Source organism: Rousettus aegyptiacus, unplaced genomic scaffold (genome assembly GCF_014176215.1).
Source record: "Rousettus aegyptiacus isolate mRouAeg1 unplaced genomic scaffold, mRouAeg1.p scaffold_m13_p_9, whole genome shotgun sequence".
Lineage (NCBI taxonomy): Eukaryota > Metazoa > Chordata > Mammalia > Chiroptera > Pteropodidae > Rousettus > Rousettus aegyptiacus.
This window is the reverse complement of record NW_023416312.1, coordinates 1,577,419-1,596,058: the sequence shown is the minus strand read 5'-3', so window position 1 is coordinate 1,596,058 and position 18,640 is coordinate 1,577,419. Positions and strand designations below refer to the sequence as shown.

The 18,640-nt window shown below is 39.7% G+C and overlaps 2 pseudogenes; one reads left to right on the top strand and one right to left on the bottom strand.

Annotated features, from left to right (window-relative positions):
- Nucleotides 1-216: 216 nt before the first annotated feature.
- Nucleotides 217-335, top strand: LOC118608388 (annotated as a pseudogene).
- A 1,693-nt stretch (nt 336-2,028) lies between these two features.
- On the bottom strand, nt 2,029-17,888 carry LOC118607857 (annotated as a pseudogene).
- Nucleotides 17,889-18,640: the final 752 nt, after the last annotated feature.

Below are 18,640 nucleotides of genomic sequence, written 5' to 3'. Positions count from 1 at the left end.
TATTTATGATAATTAGACATTTCATCACCTTTGGATTTGTTGAATAATTTGATCAAAGGGTATAAACATTTTTCAAAGTGAATGTGTGGCCCACTTGCCAGAAATGTCAAGACAATAGACACACAGTAGACACACCCATGTCTAGAGAAAATGTGTTTGCATATCACTAATACAAATAAGCAAGCCTGTGTACTATGCTGTAGAAAAATTATTTATGTCTACAGCCACGCCACCTTGAACGTGCCCGATCCCATCTGATCTCGGAAGCTAAGCAGGGTTGGGTCTGGTTAGTACCTGGATGGGAGACCATCTAGGAAGACCAGGTGCTGCAGGTATTTAAAAGAATAAATAAATTAATTAAAATTAAATAAATAAATATAAAAATTGTTTATATACTATTTTCAGTGCTTGAAAAATGGTATAACACGTTGTACGATTTTTATTTATTAGCATTTATTCTCCTACTTACTCATCAATGAACTTGAAGTCATTTTATTTGATGATTGAATCATGAAATATAATCCTCCTGTTTTAGGACAATATTTCTTTAATTCCTACTGTGAATGACAGGAAGAAGCAGACAGACATTCTACATTTTAAAAGCCCTTTCTTACCAGCCCCGAAACAAGAATTCCTTATTTTATCTAGTGATAAACAGTCTAGTAAACTCAGGCCTCAGGAAACCAACTCTAAATCAAAGATAAAGAAACAGAGGCAGAAGAATTGATTGTCACCATATCTCGAAAGTTAATATGGAATTGTGCTCAAGCACAATTCTAATATCTGTATGATAGCAAAGTATGAGTGGATATTCATACTATTATTCCCGCATTTTCAAAAATTATTAAATGAAGTATAATATGGTCTGTTTGAAAAGAGAGGCTTGGTAAGGCAGAATTCTAAGGTGACCTCCAGCCTGGAGAACGCCCGAGTGGAGAACCCAGCAAATCCAGGCCTGGACTCCTGACCCACAGAAACTGAGATATGAAACGTGTGTTTGAGCCCTTGAAAAAGTAAACTTCAATTATTGTGGTCTGGAAATTCATTCTCTTTGAATATCTCAGATCGCGACAAGGCTTGGTAAAAAGGGGACAGTTTTCTGTATTCCATCACCTCTTAAAATATATCATTGATACATAAGACAGTCTATCCGAATCAAAATTCGTGATCTAAATATTTAAATATACTCCATTTATGACAGATAAGAAATGACAAGAAAAATAACTGGAGAGAGTAATTCTCATTTTGATTCTTTTTGGTGATGCTGATGAGACTCAATTATGCTCTGTTCAAAAACACCATCAACAGCGATGTAACTAATTGACAAATGAAGGCGGAAGGGGCAGATGCCACATTTGGGGTAATTAAAATAAATGCCTGTCCTCATTATGTGCGCATTAAACTTACCGTACAATTACTGTATGTTTGTATTCTCTGCTTCAAAACATTTTAGAGTATCAAAATATTTTTTCTAAAAATAAGTACTAAAATTAAACTTAAACAGTGGCCAAAAAAAAAAATCCATAACTTACTCTCGAATAAGCTGTTTACTATTTCAAACCATAATTTGGAGGAGTCGTCTGAATAGACGTAATTGCACAATTGCTAAAATATATGATGATTATTGCGACATTGTTTGTTTTAATAAAACACAGAAACACCCCAGTTACTCATCAATAGGGGATTGCTAACTAAATCCTGGTATATTTCTGTCATGGAACGTTATGTGGCCATTAAAAAGAATTGAGAATTTTCTCTATTATTCACTATCGCCCCTGTGAATCCTGAACCTATGATGTCTAAACAAATAGAACTGTTTAAAATGTCTCATTTCTAATCTAATTTCTGAAATGTCTAATTATGCATCTTGTGAACAACAAATCAGATTCAAGTCCTAACCTCCAGAAACATGAATCATACCCCGCCCCTCCCAGTCTCTCCTAGTCTGCTACCCTTCTTCCTGTTCTGTGGCCTTTTAAAAAAAATTTAGTCCCTCGAGGTACTTTATTTGCATGCTGTATTGCATTCCTAGAAAAAGAAACCCAGGACTGTCCCTCCTGTGTGTTTTCATTTTGCTTTTTCATGGTCCATGCTGTTTGCTGAGGTTATCAAATCTGAGGCTGATCACTCTGCACTTGTCTAACCTGCCTGAGAGTTTAACAACAATTTTCCCAGCTCTGGGATCATCAATGACTTCAAATTCGCCAACGTATCCATGCTTCATCATCACAGTTAGAAACTGGACGATGACTTTGGAGCATGGACTGATACAAACCTGTCACTTGCCTTTCTTTTCGGCATCGCTGATGCCCTTGAGAGCATCAGCCAGGACGTTCACATGCACTATTATGGCGGCATGGAAAGATGCCGGAAAAGTCTGTGGCCTTTTATGAACTAAAGGCAAGCAGGTTCAGATAGATGTAGCTTATTTTACAATGTCTCTCCCCACCACCATGCCTCAAGCCCTCAGACCCCATCTCTCTCTACCTGTTTTCTGGTTCAGTCCCCAAACCTCCAAGAAACTCTTTCTTCTTTGAGAAGCTCAGGCAGAGCCCCTGGAAACATCGATACATTCATAAATCTTGACTTGTCACATCACAGCTTTTTAGTGTTTTAAAATATCAACCATGTTTTATTAGGTTAACTTTTTTCTGACATGTACTTTTTCTTTTTCCATTTGCTTCTCAGAAGTAAGATCTGTTCCAGTTAAAAACTTTCATTTTCATCTGCTCAGAGTTAATTACGTTCAACTAAACAAAAACTTACTGACAGATGGTGACCAAAATGAAGATGGGGACCAGATGAAAGTAGGTACCCTCATGGTGATTACATTCTAGGGAGAAGAAGCAAACTCTTTAACAGTAAACATAATAAATCAGTAAATTCTATGGAGAGGGAACAGGAAGAGACTAGAATAATGACAACGGAGGTGAGTGCACGTGTCAATTAGAATTTCAAGAAATTAAAGCTGTGAGGAACCAGGACGAATCAAGTATAATACTGAGGACAGGTATGAGGGACAGAGGGAGAACGTTGGCCTGTGGGAGATGTCCGTCACCGTCCCACCTGCTTGTCCTTTAAACCACTGTCCATGGCTCTGCGAGTGCCCACATAAGGCCCCACATCCTGGAGCCCATAACTGGAATCGAGTGGCTATTCATCTGTTTTCTAAATGTCATCATCAAGTGTTTAAAGAGACTTAAAACTGAAAATTGGCTCCAGTTAAGGAGTTCACCTAAAGGTTTTCTTTTCGCCTTTTTCGTTTGCGATGTGTAGGTCTTGACTGAGCTTGCTCCCACATGAAACGGTTTGCCATCTGAGTCTGTGGCTTGAGTTGAAATCATAACAGAGAGTTTTATAACAATCCCGAATCTTGCAATATATCATAGAGTTAGCCAGAGACATTATGGTCCAAGTTTAAAATACCTTTACGTTGACTGCCTTCTCACTTTACCCTTTCCTTTTCCCTTAAACATTTCTCTACCTTCCTTAATACCCAGGTTCTTGGCCCTAAATAATACCACATTCGAGATTTATTAATATTAATATTAGGGAATTATTGTTAATTTAGTATAGGTGACTTTTTGTCGGTAGTTGTTTAAAATAATTGAGAGAACACCTTTAAGTGAGAGACTTGGAAAGCACTCAAAATATTGGGTGGGAGGGCGTGCCTACATGGTACTTGAATGGCTGTGCGATTAAAACACCTGGATTCTCAGCGATTGTTTTAGAATGGTTGAATGATTTACCCAGTGTGTCAAAGTATATCTTCTTTTATCTACCCAAACAATCACCGAGCAATTTATTTGTGCAAATAGTATAAAGACATCATTTGAGTACTCAGGTGTCTATGCGTCCCCACTCCCTTCTGATTCTCTCTCTGGGTGACATGGAAGCTACAACCCTATATATTTCTTTGATGTATTGGTTAGACCTTCAATAGAGCAAGCTCTAGGCAAAAGACAAAGGGCACTGAATGACCACAAGAAACACTTTGACAAGCTTCCCTTCTCTATAAATCTGACAGAGTGATTTACAAAGGACTCAGTTGAATCTACCTCCGACTAGAGGAAGCCTCAAAATATGGAGCTTGCACAGCTATGGTATCCTTACTTAGCACGAGCGGTCGAAATAGCAGAGCGCCGCTGGACCTTCCTGCTGTGTTTACTCAACGTATCTCCTATGGTTCAAAAAATTAAAAATATCTTGGAGATGTACCATAAAATATGTCTAAATGATGAACGAACAAAATCATCGGCTGAAAAAAAACATTGTTTTATCCGCTTTATGTTCAGCACAGTTGAAAACTGCCTCCACTGACCGAGTTATTACTCTGGAGCATTTGGAATATATCTCTACTCACACAGTGATATAACCATTTATTTTCTTATATCCCTTTCTACTGGACTTGGAGAAAAGGAAACCTGGTTTATTTCTTTTCCATCACTTTAACCGTCCCAGTGATTGGTACAATATTGAGCATTTATTGAGTTCATGAAAGGATGGATGAATGGATGGAGGAATGAAAACTTGATTGTATGCTTGTGATATCTTTAACATTTCACTACCACCACCATCACAAGATTTCATTCAACAGTTTTCATTCTAAATTAGCATGCGTCTTCTGTAGTAAGGCTTTCCTTGTTAAGCAATCTATCCAAGAAAGTATGACATGAAAAATAGTTGTGTACCCATCATCCACCTGAATATTACAAATATATGGTATGTTACAACCTTCCACTATGTATTTCTTGGTTTCTCCTTGTAATTCTGTTCACTGCTTGCTTTTTGTGGGCCCAGCATGTTTCTGCCGCACAACTCTGCTATCTTAAACAGCTGCTTTTTATATATTTAAGAGTATGTACTTACTTTATCATAACAATTTAGAATGTCTATATCTTTAGGTGGACATGGATCTTTTTTACATTGTGTCATGACCCTCTTTATTCCTAATAGCTATTCGACTCAAAGTATATTTTGTCACAAAGTAATCAACATGTCTATCTTCCCAAGAATGCAAGAACCTTAGTACAATTTAACTCTGAAAATACCTGCATCGGTTTTATGCGTCACTGTGGCCCACTGGTTTATTTTCCCCCTTGCTTTTTCTGCCCTTAAAATTTGGACATTGTCTTATATACTCACGATATTTAGATTTACCCACCCGTTTAGTGATAATTATTTCTCCTTCTTAAATCTCAATTCTGAGTTTAATTATCTTCCAGCTAAGGACCCTTGAAGGGCTATAGACCTGAACAAAAGGATAGACTAGAAAAAACTCCCAATGCCAAGAGAATCAGGGTAACGAGCCCATCTCGACGTGGGCTCCTGCAAAAAAAAAAAAAAATGGAAATCTTCCTCTGGAACTTGTGATCACGGAGCAGTCGTCACATGAACTTGGGGGTTCACATGTTTAATGTTGATGTGGTCCAGGACCCTTCGAGCCAGGGAAAAAAACAAATAATTAACATTGATCCTTATTTATAATGTCCCTAGAAGTCAAGAAGGAGCCCCCTTGGAAACCCTAACCCAAGGCAGAAACGATAAAGGTGGTTTCTGAATGGTAGTGACCCTGGGAGTACACACAAAACGTATTTGGAGAGACATATCTTCAATCTAGGCCTCAAAAACATTCTGTATTATGTGTTTCAAACAGAAGACTGGCAAAAATTCTCTATAAAGGACCAGGTATTAAATATTCGGGTTTGGCAGACTATATGGTCTCTACTGCAACTACTCCTGCTAATTCAGCACAAACATAGCAGACTCATGAATGAGTGAGTATGCTAGTAATCCAATAAAAGCTTATCATGGATACCGGAATCTTAATTTTGCATAATTTATAAGTATCAACAATCATTCTTATTTCTTTTTTCGACATTTAAAAATGTTAAAACCGTTCTTAACTCTCAGCTGTCTGAAAACGGGCAGAAATCAGGCGAACCAGATTTGGCCCACAGGCAAAAGTTTGCCAAGCCCTCTTTGAGAACCTTTCCTAATACATAGAAAAGTGGTGTCTGTGTTTGTTATTATTATTAAACTGTGCAGCATTAATAATCATTAATTTAGAAAGGATAGCTTTGTTTCCACAGAAATTTTCCCAGCACACAAACCGGCCAAGAGAAGCCTCTCATTGCACGACTTAGGGCCAAGTGAAAAAATCCGCAGTACACAAGACCACGGCCTCTGATTTACTGATCTAATAAAACGGTTGAGTCTGTACTGATCTGAGAGCAGAACTTTAGAACTAGGACTTACATAATTGAAACCTGAAATGCTTAAATGAGGAGCGTGGCAGAGAAAGCCCTACTCATCATTCAAAATCCTACTCAGATGGGTCACCTCCTCACAGACGCTGCCCGTGACCTGTCCAAAGCTAATACTTCTCTCAGCGGAATTCACTTTACCCTCTGCACATTTTCCCTGGAGCATTTATCAGTACAAGGCAAACTTCTGCTTTACTCTCGCTCGAGCGTTCCTTATTCACTTTCCTCTCTCTCATAACTAGACCAATGAAGCCAACGCCTGGAAATGCTCGGTCAGATTATTAAATGAATGAACATGGTCTCCAGAGAATAAAACTCACATCTTCTCAGTAGACAGGGCCAACAGACACAGTAAGAATGAGCTGGTCGCTTCTAAACAGAAGAATCATATGGTATATAAATCCCTTGCTTATCTACACAAAGCTCAAGATCTGTAGACGACAAGTGTTGTGATGAGCCCATAACAAAACCACATGAGTGTGATTCTGGATTGCCAATTGTAAAGTCCTCTAATCATCGCTAAAGTGATTTTAAAAAGAAAGATTTAAGAACGATGGGTGATTTTTTTCCCCAAGCCCAAATAAGATTTTATCATTCAGAAAATTGGTAAAAATTAACTCAAACAGCTAAATCACACAGAAGGGAAAGCAGTAATTCGTTTTGCCTGTCACTTAAATAAAAAGCCTTTCTTATGAAGATATTTTTCTCTTCATAAAAAAAACTAAGTAAAATTGAGGGAAGCATTTGACTTCTCAAGGACCTGCAGTCAATTTTCAAAACACCAGAGAATAACATGCAGTGGAAGGTTTTTAATTTTGCTAAATAAGAACAGGGTATGTATGTTCTCCTATTCCCACCATTTCGTGGAAGAAAAATAACATTTTAATACCAAGACGTAGGAAAACGATGTTACGTTGGTTAAAACGTAGCCCCTTAAACTAATGACATCTAACTTTATGAATAGCATGTTAAATTGTTCCTTTTTTTGAAATTGTGGTACAGATCAGAGAAAAACATTTCACAGGTCCCAAGGCCCTAAGAATCCATAGCCCAGTGTTTAGGGACAACTGCATTAGAGAATATTGGAGGGCCTTTTTAACTCTGAATTTTTAACATAATTCAATTCTTTTTCTGCATTATACTATGTTAAATTCCTCTCCTTTCATAACCAGCCTCACGACAGATCACCAAAGACAGATCTTTCAGAACCTTTTAACGTTTTCTTCAACTTGATATTAAATGGTTTCTAATTTACATCTTTATCAATCTCGATGATCTTACTTGATTTACAGGCTTTCATCATGAACTCACTAAGCCATATATCATGTCTTTCACCACAAAAAAAATAAAAGCCATACGTTTTTTTTTTTAAATCCCTTCTAATTGGCAGAACTTCAATTTATGACAGTGAAGATTCTGACAAATCCTCTCCCCAACAGACACATGGAAAGGTGAAAAGCAGCAGTCACCGACGACCATTTCAGAGCTCCAAACATTGACCAAATTGGAGAAGCAGGGAGTCATGAAAAGCTCCCCTAAATTCAGAGAAGAAGTGTGGAGTCTGTGGCCTGCCTGCCAGGGCCGCTCCCGGCCCCAGTGCTGGCTTTACTGGACGGGAATGGCGTCTGCACAGGTGGAGGGCCACTTCACTGCCAGAGAGCGCTGACTTGGTTTGGAGCAGAGCTGAAAACCCGTTCCCAGCAGCGTTGTCAGAAAAAGGAGTAACTCAGTAGGAAAAGGAAGAAACGCACAGCCCTGCTGGCCTCGGCTTCTGGGCCCAACGGGAAAACAGGCAGAGAATGACCGAGGACATGGGCCTGGAGATGAGCTCGCCTTCGGAGTACAAGAAAGGCTCTCCACGCATCTCTGACTGACTGGGAAAATTACACGTATGGGCCCAGCGGAAAGTGCAAACCAAGAACAACATTAAAATCGCCTGAACTCTGAATGTGCCCCCAACCCGAACGCAAATTCATCGGCAGGGTCTGGCAACCGAATGGCTTGAAGAACATGAGCCCGATCACCGCCCAGCCGCTGCCTGAGTGTGATGCAGACTGAGCGGCAGCATCTCTATATCCAGGATAAAAATGAAAATTCGTGGGAAAATAAATGGAGGGAAGCAACCACACATCTCATTAACATTTATAGTACACTCCACTCAAAAGAGCGTAATTCACGTTTTTCTTCAAGTACGCGTGAAAAATTCCTCAGTATAGACCATCCCTTACTCCACCACGGAAGTCTTAATAATTTAAAAGTAGTGAATGATTTCAAGTGCATTCTCCAACTACAAAGGAATTAAGTTAAGCAAACAACAGAAAAGAATTTAGGAAATCACCAAATATTTGGAAACGAAACCATATTTTCTAAATACTATATAGGTAAAGAAGAAACCACAAAGGAAATTAGAAAGATTTGAACTGAATTAAGACAAACTCATACGCTAAAATATTTAGATGTGGTTAAAACAGTGCTTAGGGATAATTGAGAGCTCTAAAGGCCTATATCACAACAAAAGAAAAGTCTCAAACCAATAATCTGTTTCCACCTTAAGAAATTTCTAAAAAGGAGAAATTAGAAACAAAGCCGGCAGGAAAGAAATCACAAAGATCAGACGGGAAATCAATCAAGTAGAAAACAGAAAAATAAAGAAAATCAATCACTAAAATTGGTAAATCTCTAGTCAGCCTGTCCCAAACAAGAGAAAACAAATTGCCACACTCAGGAATGAAAAATAGGATATTCCTACCAACTTTAGGTAAGTTAAATGGATGATAAGAAAATATGGAGAACAAATTTATACCAATATATTATGCAAATTAGTTGAAATAGACAAATTCTTAAGACATTTCGATGACAGATGTAAATGTAAGAGCTGAAACTGAATCATCTAAAAAACAGAGAAGAATACCTTTGTGAAGGTAAGTAAGACAATGATCTATTAGATGTAGACATAAAAAGCTCACACTAGAACAAAAATTTGTAAATCGGGCTTTGTTAAATTTCTGCTCTACAAAATACACTGTTAAGAAAATGAACCAGCCCTCATAGACCTGGGATAAAATATTTCCAAAACACAGATTTATCAAAGGGTTTGTATCTATAAAACATAAAGAACTATATTACACGCCTCACTTAAATGAGCAGACAAAAAGATATTTGGATGGAAAATTCAGACCACCAATACACATCACCTAGAATGACTAAAGTGGAAAAAAAAAGACCAAAAATATCAAGTGCGAGGTTGGATATGAATAACTCTCATTCATTGTTAGCGGGGACGCAAGGTGGTACAGCCACCTTGGAAAACAATTTAGCATGTATTAAAAAGTTTAAACATACATTTAATATACATCCCAGAAATCCAATTCCTAGATAATTACTCAAGAAATGAAATCACATGTCAAAACAACACAGGCATATGAATGTTCATAGTCAATTTATTTATAATCAATCAAAACTAGAATTGCAAACACAGCATCAATTGCTGGATGGAGAAACAAACTAAAGTACATCCATACAATAAAATATTATTCGGCAATAAAAATTAACAAACTAATGATACTTACAGAAACATGGATGGATCCGAAAAACCTTATGCTAAGTTAAACAAGCCAGTTGCAAAAGGTCACACATTGTACAAGTCCATTTATATCACTCACTGGAAAATGCAAAACGGTAAGGACAGAAATCAGGCCGGGGGGGAGGGGGGAGGGAAAGACGTGTTAAGGAGCATGAGGGTACTTTTGGGCACGACGAAATGTCCTACAGCTTGACAGTGATGGTGGTTACATGACTATACACGTGTGTCGAAATGCATCTTAAATAAACAAACAGGTACCAAAGAAGGAAAGGATTATTGATGAATATAACTCTCATGAGTAAGCACAGGTTAGAAGTAGTTCTCTTCATCTTCTCACACTAAAAACTCTATTTACCTATCACCTGGCCGAGAACGTTAGAGAACTACCTAGAAGTTCCGTAAGTCAGTGCATTGCCTGTGTGGGGAGATAAACAGTGTAAATGTATCTGAGTAGCCCCGGGACCCAGCAAAGGACCGTAATCTCATAGCTGCTTAACAAATGTGTCTGACAAAGGATGGATGAATGGTTTCTAACAAAGATGCTTTGCCAGACACAGACAGTCTGCCAGGTGTGGAAGTAGAATATTAAACGGTGAAATACAAAAACTGAGGAGTCTATAAATTAATCTACTTCCCCACACTACTGTGGCAATGGTGCCTGGATGGCCGTTTTAGAATCTTCGTGTGTAATCCTACTGCCAAATCAGTAAACAGATAAACACTTTTCAAAAGGGATCATGTATAAAGAACAAAATGCCTTTCAAATTACTTTAAATAAAATTTAAACAGGTAAACAAACGAAAGTAAAGAAACTCTTCCCAAATCTTTCAACTCTACACGAGTAAAATTGATCTGTGTAAGTGAGATAATGCCTAGGCTGAAATAAGGTTCTGTAATAAATTTGTTTCACTTGAAATAGGCAGAATCTAATTTTTAGTGCATTTTGAAATAGTGAAGTGAACGCAAAGGCTTCTCTGCAAGCTGTTCAATTTCTAGCTCTAGATTGTTTTCAAAATAACATTCAAATCAATTCATATTATTTCTAAAGAAATGTCAAAACGTTCTCAATTATTTGTAAAGATATCATTATTTTTCTTGCTCAACTTTTTATTTTGCAAATTTTCCTAATAATATCCTTTATAGTAATTCTGGGTTTTTTTCTGATTCAGATGTAACTCCTTGCATCTGGTTGTCATGTCTCTTCAGACTCCTTCAATCTGGAACAATTCCTCTGCCTTTCTTTTGTGATATCTCCATTTTGAAGTATACAGGCCAGTTTTGTTGTGAAATTTGCCTCAACCTGATTTTGTCTGATGTTTCGCACGATTAGACAGTGGTTAAGCATTTTCGTCAGGTACCCCACAGATGTGATATAATGTCCTTCACGCCACATCCCTTCAAGACACACGTTCATTTATCCTAGTATTGGGAGTGTTAATTCAGATCATTTGTTCACCAGATTTCTCTATGGTAAAGGGATCTTTGACCCTTTGCAATTAATAAGTACTCCATGTAGAGATACTTTGATAGTTCACAATGTAGTTCCATTACACATATATTTTAATATTAAAATATTATGACATTATAAAACATATCTTTAAAAATAAACACACTTAACCAAGAGTAACCTCATTAGACAGAGTTTGGAATAGAAAGATATGTTTACTTACTACGCAGAATTTCAGAGGCTATTGTATAGTCCTATTATTTTTAAGGCATCAATTTAAGTAGATATAGCTAGACAGGTTCTATAGAAATTGGCTATTTTCTTCCTGTACCAACATGAGGCTTTTTGTTTATTCTTTGTGCTCATAAGCCTTCCTGGACAGTCATTTTTTTGTGTTTAAAATTCAAGAGCAGTGCTCTTCGTTCTGGAGGAAACAAAATGCTTTTCCAATGTCCTGACAAATGCACCATCTCACCAAACCAAGAAACCCAAGAGGCCAGACTGGATCAATAAATAAACTTCTAGCCCCTGGCCTAAGGTCCAATGATTTCGTTCCATTTAGAAAGCGTTAACCTTGAAACATAGCGAGATCGAGTCGGACACACTTCATTATGATATGCTGGTAACACAACAGAAACCACACTTGCTCAGAGTTCGCAGTTATAATAGAAAGATCTCTAGGTTTTAAGACAATCGGTGTTTTTATCTTAACTTCATCACTAAAAACCAGCCTTTGGTCACTTAATTTTTCTTTCTGAAATTTAATTTAATCATCTTTAATTGGGGCCCACGGCACCAAATCTATGCGTTGTATAAACAATAAAACAGATTTTGCATTAAAGAGCTGTGGAAGCCATAAAGCACTCGCAAATGTCAAAGAGGGAGACGTGCCCTCCAAAACACAATTATGTTGTTATTTCCCACATAAAAAGTTGTTCAACTTGAATTCGATGCCCAATAAAAATCTATTTATTAAAAATTTTTCAATGATTTGAACGTCTAAAAATGGAGCATCCTGGCTAAACCAATGAAGCAACACTGAATAGTATGGAATTTGAATGACGCTGAGAACCAGGCATGAACTAACTGCTCAAGAGATGACCGACCGCTCTCTGTGCTGACTTCATGAAGTGATGCAGTTATAGGCAAACAGCTGCTAGTTTGGGTTATCAGCCCACTGCATAACTTTTACAGTGATGCCACAGCTGCCTACACACAAGCCTACAGGAAAACACGAAACATGGCCACTTCCATCAGTCATGTACACACACGCACATATATATGCACATGTACATACATGCCCAGTGGTTCTGGCCCAGAAACAAATCAGTTATCCAAACTGTAACTCCCTTCAAGTGATGCCTACGCGCTGTTTTGTGGCTTCACCTAATCCAGCTGTTGAAAAACCTACGAAGATGGTGGCTGAGTACACCTGCCCAGAGACAAGAACCAGAAAGGGTGCAGGCAAATGGCCCAACGGTATTGTAATTGCTACTCTAATTGCAAGTGCTAAAATAAGCATTGGAAAAACTGGTTACCTCACCTAAAGATTCAGGTGAAACAGGATTTACATATCAGATGAAACGTTTTCAGCTACATCAACTCCCAATAGAAGGAAGCGCTGGATGCCAGCAGCCAGATGGATGGGAGCTCGGAATGAAAGATAAGCAAGAGGAGTCCTAAAGACCTTGGCAGGCCTTGCGAACACAGATAACGTCCAGAAATTGGCATCGGAGGGTAGGAAAATTAACTGATCACCAGAATGCTGATTTTGCTCGAATCCATCTGTCTCCATCCCAATCTCAACCACCGCAGCCCAAGGTCGAAGACTTCATCCAGCTCCTTGTCTGCGTTATGTCTCCCCTCTCTGACCAACTATTACACCACGTCTAGTGAAATCTTCTTAAACGGGTTAACAGTGATCGCTCGGGATGGTGAAATAATGGTTGATTTTTTTTCTCCTCACCCACGGGTTCCCTCAAAGTCTCTTAAATGAAACCAGCATAGTCTCCACATCTCATAAATAATGTGGTAGAGAAACAGATCTCTGACCTATTAATAGGTCTCCCTCTTCAAGGCCGCTTCTGTAGATCATCAATTCTGCATCTTGGTTTAAAACGCCATCTTTGTGGACGACGCCCGAGTACCACTGTCCTCTCCCATCCTCACGGTGTCCCCTTTAAATCTCTCTCCTTCTTCCACGAAGGTAGTTCTTCTTGAGCAGCCCACAGTGACTACCTCTCTAGCTCGGCTTCATTTGGATACCGCGTTTAACCTTGACTCTCAAGTCCTTGACTTCCTCCCTGCATTACCTTCACCTTTGCTTCCCTGCCGCCACCTCCCATGGCCACATTTTTATATTATCTTCCTGTAAAATGCCTCCATGTCTGAAATCTTAAGCTCAAACAGCTCCCCTTGCGCCACGACTTGCGTTTCTCTGGCCCTGGTTCTTTCAATAACTGCTCCTTGACCGAGCTCGTTCTATTGTTTTCTCCTTAGCGATCACCACCGCATCCGGTCTTCGCTTCCTTTTCCATTTATTTTGGTCTACAGACATTTCTTCCACAATCCTGGACTTCCTTCATTCCCCTTGTCTCGGATCCACTTGGCCAAAACTTAGCCCCAACATAACTCTTTATTATTTTGACCCTGTCTTCATGATGATGCCGACAACTGCTGTAGAGAATCCAAACTAGAATGGATCTGTGCCACTACATTGAAGGTAGCCAGCCCGAACCGGACCTCAGAATTCCTGTGACTGGCAATCCTTTATGTTTCTCTGCTCAGATCTCTCTCCCAATTCCCACAGCAGCAACTTCAAGGTGTAAGCGCTATGTCTGACAGTCCAATAATCTAATGCATGAAATTGCGTGAATGTACACTGCTAGGAACGAACTCACAATAACAGTTTACACATAAATAATCCAGGTAGTTCCAGTTAAGAATGATTAGAAACTCTAGAATACAAGAGAGGTTCTTTCTGTCTGGTTATGAGAAAATCATACATATAAATATAAATTACAGGATATATAATTTATAATTATTTATGATGTATAATATATCATTTATAATCTATGTAACTTATTATATATACTATATAACATATAACATATTATATGATGTATAATATTTGTATAATATGCATCCATATATATGAACAATAATTCAATAAAAATGTAAAGAAGAAAACCACAACCAAAGAAAAGAACTAAATTATTCTAGCTGTCATGTTCAAATGCTCCAAAATCACAATTGAGCTTCAAGCTTTGATCCAAATTCCCTGGCAACTAAGGCAAAAGGAGAAAGAAAAGCTGTTATATGGATCTTATTAAACAGGAAATGCATAAAAACTCCTCAGCAAAAGGTATCTTTTACCAGCAATGAAATCAACATTAAACGCCTCGTGTAAGGCATGAACAGTATCTTTGGTTTTTGTTAGTTTGTTTGTTTTTAATCACAAAAGCCATGTTGACTCGTACTGGTGGCTTTTGACAAAGGGAAAAGGCGAAACATCGAACTGGAACTCTGTGATTCTACGGGAGGCTAAACTACTGTGGATGTAACATTTCCTGGTTCAACCCGATCCAGTAATAGAATTCAAATAGCTAGAGCAGGGTTTCACGCTGCGGCATCACTGACCTTTAGGGCCAGATAATTCTTGGTTGTGTGGGCCTGTCCTGTGCCTTCTGGGATGCTGAGCAGCATCCCTGACCTCCACCCACTAGATGCCAGTGGCGCCTCCTTCCCTCCCCTACTGTGACAACCAAAAGTGTCTCCATTGTTAAGTGCTGCCCGAGGGGCAAATTCACCCTCATCCTCCCACCCCCAGAACCAGTGAGCTAGAGTAACTGAAAGTAAATGACTCCTCAGCCTCCCAGTCCATTGTCCACACTGCCCGCTTCCGCCTTGCCCTTGGCCTCATGGGAAATTCCCACCTGTTGACATTGTCTCCTTTAACATGTTGAGATTTTGTTCTTGATATTGCTCTATCTCACCATATTTCTTCTTAACCTGCCAAATATCCTTTGCAGATTTAATTTCAGAAGATTTGTATAATTTTTTTTTCTCTCTGAATAGCATTCATCATACGGACATGGATGATACATGCTTCCATTCATTAATTTCTGCAAGACTGAACTCCTGGGAGAAAACACAACCACTCCTGTTACTGAAAACTGACCAAGCATGTTGAAACGCGCGTTTCTGTATTCACACCTCTTCCCCAGCCCTCCCATAAATACCTGTGAACACTGCTGGCGTTACTGTACAGTTTTTCCCTCTAGGGAGATTATACTGTAGACTGCTCATACTATTTCTTCTACAATTACTACAGATTAGCAGTTCTCATATGCATTCATTCTCTGCCAGGCATTATGGTAGGTATTTTACACACTTTATCAATGTTCCTCACCCGAACTTATTTATAGAGGCGTTTTGACATCTGTTAGGATATCTTAGAAGAGAAGCTCAGTTGGATTTGGAGTAGTACTAGTAATAATAGGTACACAGATTAAGAGGAAAATGTGTACTGTCTAAATACAGCCTCCATTTCTCGCCCTTCTGCTTTGCTTCAACTAACACTCTATGTTGTCTTATCTCTAGTAAGCCAGCGGCTAGCTCCGATGAGAATTTTGGTTTCATCTTTTTCTCCCTACTAGTGCTAATGGATAAGTGTCTTCTCTAACAACTTTCATGCCCATTTGTCTTAGAATGGTCCAGATTCCTTTTGTAACCAAGGCATGGTGAGATGCCTGTGGTTTCTTTACCATTCCCCGATTTACCATAGAGAATATATGCCATTTTGATTGTTTGTCTTATCAGTTAATACTGGATTTGCAGAGATTCCAATTGTCAAGGAATAAGGCGTCATTCACTGAGTAGCTCAAGATGAGGCTTTCCATGTTGACACTCCTAATCAAGAGACCCTAAAACAATCGGAAAGAAATCTAACCACCAACAGCTCTACCTGGGGGAGGTCAAATTTGGAAGTTCATTCCATCATCCTGTTTGCAGGTGGCCCTTCTATTTATTGGGGGACACTGTGCTAATGGCGAGGACATGGAACTGGAAGTAGACCCTGAAAGATGCTACAATGTAGATAGAGAATAACTTTTCTGGAAATCTTGTTCCTTTGAGATTATCTGAAAAACATAACCTTTTTAACTTCCAGGAAGCCGATATGCCTCATGAAATCTGGAAAGGTTTTTATGATTCTATATACCAGACTGGTTTCTATCTTTACAATAGCAAAAAGAGAAAGACAGTTGCTGATACGAGTAGCACCCCAATATCAGTAGCAATTCTATTTGCTCTATAACGATTCTCATTTGACAGATGAGAAGAGTGAGGCTCAGAGATTTTGGGACCAGAAGCGAGCAAATGGGGTGTAGTAGGGTGAATGTCAACAGTCGGTTGACATTCTAAGATATCCCCAAGATCCCCACTGCCCTGGTTTACATACCCTATGTAATTACCTCCCCTTAGATGGGGACATGACCTGTCGATATGGTAGGAAAGTCATTCCCATGATTAGGTTACTTCATACTGAAACTGGAGCACAACTCAGTCCTGAGCTCGTGCTGTCATCGCTCAGCCAATAGAGCGACACAAGAGTTGGGATAGTTAGAACGAGCGTTGACGATTGGAGGATCGGTGATCCAAGAAGGTAGCAAGTTGACACCATCAAAAACTCTTTGCCTTCTCAGTCCGGCTTGGGGTCTTTAAGGGACAATCCGGGCATTGTTCCAGGGGTCTACAGAATGACTCTGGGGGTGGTCTGTTCTGCTTCGTGAAGCCTTCTGGCCTTTCTTTTGGCATCAGCAACCCAGGAACCAAGTCAGGGTCAGTCAGTAAAGAATGCTAGGCCGTAAAGATTGTGATGAGTAAGCATCATAAGTTTCGGGGTAATTTACTCAAGCAAGGGACATTCAAGCCGGGGACAATCTACTGTTAAGCTGTAGGGTAAGAAAAGGTGAGTCCTGGGACACCGTGGGGCCTGCGACGTGGGGTCCCTGTATAGGGCCCGTCTTCAACTCCCCACTGTCAAATAGGCAGAGTCCAAAAATAAAGGCAAAATGCATATCCATGAGACCGGCTTACGGTGAGACTGTTCACCGTGATGCTGAAGAAAGACTTGAGCCCCAGGTGTCCGCCAGGCCCCCGGCAACCAGTCAGTGACGTACGTACCTACAAGCAGGAGCACACTGAATGCGGCAGCAAGACACGACCCCTAGAATTATAAACAGGAGAAAAATAACAAATGCTTCCCTCAAGCCAGAGAAGTGGGGTAGGGGAGCCAGGAGGTGAGCTAGAATAGATCGAAGTGTAAAAGGCTTTCCCTTTTTCCATTTTGGACATAATACTGTGGATTTGTTTTGTTTAGCTCTCCCCTCAGTCGGTTGAGAGTTATAGGTGAAGTTAAATAAAGCAAGAGTTCTTTAAACTCCTCACATCCGTGGTTGCTCCTTGGTAACAAATAATTCATAGCGGCCCTATTCTCAAGGACAATTTCAGTGACTTGTCCTACTCCTTCCCTGATGGTGTGGGTGGCCTGAGAGGTGGCTTTCGTCACTGAGCGAGCCATTCTCTTCATTTCCGCATGAAGGGCAACAGTCAGGGACAACATAACAAACAGGGATAAAGCTACGTATTCGGGCAGATCAGGCAGGTGTAGTTCACTGTTACTGTCAGAGCCTAGAGTAAGTTGCCCAGCGTGTCTGGTCAGGTGGGGTCTTTGTGGTATGAAAACAGTTGGTCTTTCAAGGGAGCAAGGTCCTCCAGAGCTGGTGCCTGGCACGCCAGAGTAGACAGCTTCCCACATATTAGGAGCCACCCCGCAGGTCACCTAACGCATCCAGTGGCATGACTCGCTGAGGTTGGAGAATGGAGAACTACACTTCAGGTCTCTGTTGCTTGTAACGAAAAAACAGGAGTTAATACAACCCCTGAATGTCATACATTCTTTCTTCTGTGGGGGTTGCCACAGAGACCTTAAGGGGAAACATGGCTCTGTCCTTCCTGGTGACGACAGGACCCCAGTTATAGATGGCAGAGTTTGAAATAGGCTCGTCAATAAATTGGAAAATGGTGTGGTTTCTAACGGCCTCTAGTGCGGTACAAACTCCTATTAAACAGGAGGTGAAAGTCTGTTTTATATATGTCCCTCCTCGGAGGCAAAAGTCAGAGATATTAAGTAGGTGTTTGGGTAGATAAATGCAGATTTTTTAATCTCTTTGGAACGGTATTGTTCCTTCTGAGAAATGTCCTAAGAGGACTGCCGCCGGAACAAGTATTGGAGCTCCCCTAATGGCGTTGCCTTCCACGTTGGCAGTATTCTGCGTCTGT